At 38.5% G+C, this 7939-nt stretch overlaps 1 pseudogene; it reads left to right on the top strand.

The window, feature by feature from the left end:
• Positions 1–3904: 3904 nt before the first annotated feature.
• On the top strand, positions 3905–7264 carry LOC148211474 (uncharacterized; annotated as a pseudogene).
• The last annotated feature ends 675 nt before the right edge of the window (positions 7265–7939 follow it).

Below are 7939 nucleotides of genomic sequence, written 5' to 3'. Positions count from 1 at the left end.
GCGGCAAATTATGTTTCTCCAAATAAAGTCGATGATCTTTTTTCTCGGTGATTGTAGCTAGGGCCTTGGCTTCGACCCATTTGGTGAAATAATCAATTTCTACCACTGCAAATTTAGTCTGGCATTTTCCTTGTGGGAGGGGCCCTATAAGGTCTATTCCCCATTGGGCAAAAGGTTAGGGACTCATTATGTTTGTTAATGGTTCTGGCCGCCTAGGCACTGTTGTAAACCGCTGACATTTGTCGCATTTTCTCGCAAACTATGTTGCATCACTTAGCATGGTGCCAGTAATACCCTTGTCGGACGATTTTGTGGCTTAGGGATTGTGCTCCAGAATGGTTACCGCAAATGCCCTCATGTATCTCCCTCATGATGTAGTCAACTTCTTCTGGCGCTAAACATTTAAAAGCGACAAAAAGTAGCTTCTTTTATACAAGTTTCCATCTTAAGTACATACCTAGCTGCTCGCCGTTGGAGTTTCTGAGCCCCTCTATCCTTTCATCAGGTAGGGTGTCATCTCTTAAATATTTGATCAGAGGGTTCATCCAATTCTCCTCTAGTTGTCCTAGCTCGTCTATATCCATTGTTTCCTAAACTTCTCTGCTCGACTCAGGAAAAATTTCTACCGGTACAATTCTTCTTAGGTCGGTTTCATAGGCTGTAGCGAGTGGGGCTAATGCATCTGCGTTGACGTTCTAAGCACGAGAATTTGTCGGATCTCATATTTCGAGAATTAGCCGAGCTCGTCTCTTATCCAGGAAAGATACTTCGCCATTCGTGGCTCTCTGGTCTAGAACTCCTCTTTCACCTTGCTCATAATCAATTGTGAATCACTAAGTATTAGTATGTTCGTGACCCCAATATACCTGGCTACTTTTAATCCAGCTAATAGAGCTTTGTACTCAGCCTTGTTGTTGGATGTGTGAAAACTAAACCGCAGCGTATATTCGAATCTCTCCCTATCTGGGGAGACTAGTAGAAGTCTCGCCCCGTATCCTCTGAAGTTTGAGGATCCATCTACGTAAAGGGTCCAGGGCTGCTCTCCTTCAGCGAGCTGTGGGTCGATGCTACATATTTGATGTTCCACCGGCGTTAATTCTACTATGAAGTCCGCTATGGCTTGCCCCTTCATCGCAGTTCTCGGTTTGTAGTGGATGTCGTATTCACTGAGCTCCACAACCCATTTTACCAGTCGCCCAGAATTCTCGGGCCTTTGCAGAATCTGCCATAGAGGGAAGTTGGTGAGAACAATTATCTTATGGGCTTGGAAATATGGGCGTAATCTCCGAGCCGAGGTGACTAATGCCAATTTTTCCACTTGTGGGTATCTAACTTATGCGTCCACCATTGCTTTGCTCGTGTAGTATATTGGAGACTGTCGCCCGTTTTCTTCCTTTATCAATGTCGACCTCACCGCGGTGTCGGATACGCCTAGGTACAAGTAGAGTTCATCTCCCGTGGCCAGTTTTGAGAGGAGTAGGGTTGCCTCCAGGTATTGCTTTAACTCCCTGAAAGCTGTCTCACATTCTTCTGTCTATTCAAATTGCCCTTTTTTTCCTTAAAACTTTAAAGAATGGTAGGCACTTGTCGATTGAACGATTGACAAACCTGTTGAGTGCTGCTATTCTCCCGTTGAGCTCTTGTAGTTGCTTTAAATTTCTAGGTAGACTCATCTCCAACACAGCTTTAATTTTATCTGGGTTGGCTTCGATTCCTTCTTGGTGTACCAAGAACCCAAGGAATTTTCTGAAGTCACCCCAAATGTACACTTGCTGGGATTCAGCTTCATCTTATATTTCCTTAAAGCTTCGAATGTCTCTGCCAAATCTGCCTCGTGTTGACTGCTTTTTCGGCTTTTTACCAGCATATCATCTACATAGACCTTCATATTTTTACCAATTAACGTTGCAAACATTCGATTTACCATTCATTGATAAGTCGCGCCTGCATTCTTTAACCTGAAGGGCATTACTGTGTAGCAATGTAGGCCTCGGCTTGTGAAAAATGAGGTCTTCTCTTGATCCGGTAGGTGCATCTTAATCTGATTATATCCGGAGTAGGCGTCCATGAAACTCAATCTTTCATGTCCAGCGGTAGCGTCAACCAATTGATCTATATGAGGTAAGGGAAAAGAATCCTTTGGGCAAGCTTTGTTTAGGTCTGTAAAGTCGATGCACATTCGTCATTTACCGTTTGGCTTCCTTAGCAACACCACATTGGATATCCATTGGGGTAATGGACCTCTCGAATGAAACCCGCTTTTAGCAGCTCCTCCACCTATTCAGCCACGATCTCGTTCCTTTCCTGGTTAAAAGCACAGCACTTCTGTTTTACTGGTTTACAACTCTCGTCAACATTGAGTCGATGTACCATGACCTCCCGATCGATTCTGGGCATATCCTCACGTGACCATGCGAACACATCAGCGTTGCTTCTAATGAAATTTATAAGGCTCGCTCACTCCTCATTCCCCAATCTGGTTCTAATGCTGACCCGTCGATCTTCGGATGTCAAGGGAATGGACTCCACCCCTTCAGCCAGTTCTCCCTTGTCGAAGGTGGTCAGATTTCGTTGATGACCAGGGCTTGGGCATATTTTTCCCAAGCCGTTGACTGCCACATTTGGGCTCCTCTCTTCGAAACACTGTTGACCTTCCCCAAGGTTCGTATCGACTCGCTTCATTACGATCCTCCTTGGATCTGGGCTTTGTCTCGGCTTAATCTTGTATCGTCCCCACAGATGGCGCCAATTGTTGATGCTTGGATTCTGGCAGACCGGGTCACTCCACCTCGTGCACCCAACTCGAATATTAAGGGACCGGATACCTGCAAAACCGAACAACCCTAACTCGGTGTGACTTTTGTCATACTGGCTCCAATGCTTAAGTTAGCTATGGGAGAAATCACTAAACAAGTAAAGGACTTGAAAGTGTAGTTTAGGCTAACCTTTAAGGGGTGACCCTGTCCCTATTTATAGTCAATTCGCCTCTAAGGGTTTCACAAGATGTCAACCCTAGATTTGATACTGTGGGCTTATGGACCGAGATGCCTCCAGCATCAGTAGAGCAACAGGGACGAGGCTCAGCCTTGGACCTGAACATCATATATCTGGAACAGGGATCGGGGGAGAGAAAGTGAAGCACCAAGGACCTTCTCGACTAAAGGCTGAGAAGGGGTCGGCGCCTCGACACCGAGCTCGGGTCGCCTTTCCCTGGGCTTTGGGGCCTACCCTATTTGTCGGTGGTCCCGGTTGCCCTTCTTCTAATGTAGTTCAATCTTCTACCGTCATTTTGAACCGTATTTCTCCATATAACAGATGGTATTTGTTTCTTAACTTTCCATTTTTGCCCACAACTGTTATGAAGTTGTTAACTATGAAATATGGATTCATTTAACCAGAGACACCAAGTTAGTCTTGCAGTTTAGGGAGTATAGTCATTCTCTTTATTGTGCACTTCTCTTTTATAGTTATGTCTTTACTTTTAATGTCTTGAAGTGTATCGTGCATTCATTATCCTAGTTAGAAAATGGAATACGAACTTGCTTATACAGTCATTCATTTTCTTATCCATTTAAGTTGTTCAGGCTCATGGTTAACCTTAAATATCGATCTTATTTGATAAAGGCAATTAACCACACAATCATAATACTTAAATTGTTTATGTCATCAATACATAGGTTGCCTAATATCAGGACAATGGATAAAAAATCATGGATGACAAAAAATAGATTATCTCAAGAGTATGAATTGAGAGTTAAAGCATTCATCAAATTTGGGTTTTGTCATGCCAATGGTTCTGATTTTATTCGATGTTCCTGCTTGAAATGTTGGAATCGTATCTCAAATGATGCTACAACCATTAGAAATCATTTGTACGAACATGGTATTGATCAAACTATAGGGTATGGTTTTGAATGGTGAAGAATATGCACCTCAAAAGGATAAGGATCGGTTAAAGGATGACGTAAATCACAATGATGAAGATGCTAATGATTTGTTTGATACGATCAACATGGGTTAGACTGTTTACGACGAATCTTCACATATACCTAAATCATTTGGAAATATGTTTGATAATGCTAGAAAACCATTATACGCTGGATGTAAAAAGTATACATAATTGTCCGCTCTTATTAGATTATACAATTTAAAAGTACGATCTGAGTGGAGTAATTCGAGCTTTTCAGAATTACTATATGTAATAAGTGATATCTTACCTGAAGTGAATAAAATGACAAAATCTATGTATGAGGCGAAGAAAACATTGTGCGCTCTCGGCTTGAATTACAAAAAAATTGATGCATGTCCCAATGATTGTTGCTTGTACAGAAATGAATATGCAAGTATGAGCAAATGTCCTCATTGTAGCTTGTCTAGATGGAAACTAAGTAAAAATACAACAAAAGAGAAAGAAGGAGTTCCCGCTAAGCAGATGTCGTACTTTCCAATCGTACCAAGATTTATTAGACTATTTAGAAACTCTGATCATGCTAAGAACTTGACAAGGCATAGTACAAGTAGGAAGACAGATGAGATTTTGCGGCATCCAGCTGACTCTCCCTCTTGGAGGTTAATAGATCACCTATGGCCAGATTTTGGTTCGGAATTAAGAAATCTGCATTTAGGTTTATCAACTAATGGTGTGAACCCAAATAGAGATAGGAACAGCACGTATAGCTTGGTCGGTGATAACTACAATATACAACCTTCCACCATGGTTGTGTATGAGAAGGAAGTTTTTTATGTTGACCATATTGATTCAAGACCAAAACAACCGTGGTACAATATAAATATATATCTAGCTCTGTTGATTGAGGACTTGAGACTATTGTGGGAAGATGGAGTTGAATGTTATGATGAACACAGACAAGAATCATTCACTCTAAAGGCTGTCTTATTGTGGACTATCAATGACTTCCTTGCATATGGTAATTTGTGCGGATGCACTGTGAAAGATTATAAAGCTTACCCCATATGTGGGAATAACATTTCTTCAATAAGATTGGTGCATGGGAAAAAAATGTGTACACGGGACATAGCATATTTTTTCCAAGATATCATCCATATAGGAAACAAAAAAAAAATCTTTTAATGGTAAGCAAGAGCTTGCAGTAGCTCCATAACCGTTGTTAAGAGAAGCTATTTTCCATAAACTTACTGACATAAACTTCTCAAGTGGGAGGAAAGGCAACAATAAGTTGAGTGGCCAAATTGCAGATAAGTATTGGAAGAGTAAATCTGCATTTTTTCAACTTCCATACTGGAAGAAGTTGCATGTCAGGCATTGTTTGGATGTAATGCATATCGAAAAAAATGTGTGAATGAATATCATAGGAACATTACTTGACATCTCGGGAAAAGGTAAAGATGGAATAAATGCTAGACTTGACTTAGTTGAGTTGAAGTCTGCACCGAACTAGCACCCATAACAAAGGGGAAAAGAACTTACATACCTCCAACATGTTATACGTTGTCGAGAGAGGAGAAACGTCGTTTATGTAAGACTTTGTATGAAATAAAAGTTCTTGAAGGGTATTCATCGAACATCTGAACTCTCGTATCTTTAGAAGACATGAACACAATGGGCTCAAATCTCACGATTGTCACGTATTGATGCAACAACTACTTCCAATCGCACTACATTCAGTCCTACCTAAGCATGTGCGATATGCCATTACTAGGTTGTGTTTATTCTTCAACCGAATATGTTCCAAAACTCTGAATGTGGCTGAGTTGGATAAATTGCAAGATGATGTAGTGGTACATTATGTTTCTTGGAGAAGTACTTCCCACCATCTTTCTTTTATATAATGGTGCATCTTACTATTCATCTTGTGAGAGAAGTTAAACTTTGTGGCCTTGTCTATTTAAGGTGAATATATCTATTTAAATGATATATTAAAGTATTGAAGGGTTATGTGCATAATAGAAATCGGCCAAAAGGTAGTATTGCAGAGTCATATGTAGTGGAAGAAGCTATCGAATTTTGTAGTGAGTTTGTATCTGGACTAGATACAGTAGGGTTTGGCTCTTTCAACGAAAGAGAAGAACGTCTTCGTGATAGGCCTTTATCTACTAGATCATATACAAAGCCGAGTGCTCAGCATATCAAAGAAGCTCACATTTACGTACTCGAGAACACTCAGGAAGTTGAACCATATAGAAGGTAATGATAATATTTTAAACATCTTTTCATTAGAATATTTTTTTAATGACCAATATACACTACAGACAACACATTTACATACTTGAGAACACTCAGGAAGTTGAACCATATAGAAGGTAATAAGAATATTTTAAACATCTTTTCATGGGAATATTTTTTTAATGACCAATATACACTACAGACAACATATGAAGTACTTGAGAGACCAAAATCCAAGTAGGTCAAATAATGTAAAGTAGCTTCAAGGTGAACACATTCGATCATTTGGTAATTGGATACGTGATCAGGTAACTAATGTCCATGTTTATTAATAGCATTAACCTGACAAGTATGCAACATAATCACAATGTCCTATTTTTATTAGGTCATGGGTGAAATTCTAGATGGTAAAAACATTTTAGAAACTATACAATGGATGGCTCATGGCCCTAACCCAGAGGTGGTGATATATGATTGATACAGGATGAATGGATGTTGTTACAACACAAAAGAAGAAGCATCCAAAATAATGGGGTTAGTTTAGTTGCCATGACAATGCAAGTGTCAAGTGCAAAAGATAGGAATCCTATAATCAGAGACATGTCCTTCTATGTGGTCATTCAAGAAATATGAGAGATTAGCTACAACACATTTAAACTTCCATTACTTAAATTTGATTGGGTTGAAAGCCATAATGGGGTTCGAACAAATGAACTTGGATTTACACTAGTTGATTTGAATCGTATTGGATATACGTCGGATTCATTCATACTAGCAACACAAGCTAGACAAGTTTTCTATGTACAAGATCAAAATGATATACAATGGTCTATTGTTGTCACACCGCCACCAAAAGACTTTAGTTACACATATTCCGAGGATGATTTTGATGACACTTTGCTACACTATCCTTCATTCTCAAAAGAGACACCATCAGCTGAAGTCGATGAAAATGGACCACTATATACAAGAGAAGATTGTGAACGCACATGGGTTGACAACTAAATATGTATTGAGTCTGTATAGACGAAACTGATTTATGTCATTTTTTCTTCTTTCTTTAATTGACTTCTAAAATGTTTGCACTGATATCTTATTGTTTTTGTAGGCAATTGGTTGAAGGGATATACTCGAAGTCCTTAAGTTTCTTATTTGTTTAGCGTGCAGCACTTGATTAACATTGGACCAAATTGAATCAATATATTTGTTTAAGGTTTAAGGTTTAATATTTAATGTTTATTAACGTGATAATGTCACATTGTTAAACTGTTGTTATAGATATTTTTATATTTTTGTGATGTTTATTAAATATTATTGAAATAGTTGTCGTGACAATTATAAACTGTCAAAACTACATTTTTAATGACTGGACAGCAAAATTTTTGCTTCATTTGGTGACAATTATAAACTATCATCAAATGAGTTATTTGTGACATTTTTAAATTGTGTTAGATGATCAAGTCGTGATAAACTACAACAGTCATTGTAAATGCATTAATGACGATTTAAAAAAAATTGTCATGTTCTTCATTTCTATGATGTCTTAATCGATGATAGTTATCAATTGTCACAAATTAAGTTAATGACAATTTTTAACTCTCATGGAAGGCCAATTTTGTAGTAGTGAAATATAATACCTTAGATTTCTTTCTAAATCATTTTAAAGAATGGTAATTTTGTACTTAAAATTTTAGTATGAATCTTTCTATTTTTACGTTAGCCATTATTTAAAACTGAAAAGTAGTTTGGTCATTATTTAAAATCACCTATTTAAATCACTATCTTTATTGTAAC

Source organism: Momordica charantia (genome assembly GCF_013281855.1).
Source record: "Momordica charantia cultivar OHB3-1 chromosome 5 unlocalized genomic scaffold, Mcharantia_2.0 BLBB01000005.1, whole genome shotgun sequence".
Classification (NCBI taxonomy): Eukaryota; Viridiplantae; Streptophyta; class Magnoliopsida; order Cucurbitales; family Cucurbitaceae; genus Momordica; species Momordica charantia.
The sequence above is the reverse complement of the archived record's forward strand: the minus strand, read 5'-3'. Positions and strand labels throughout refer to the sequence as shown.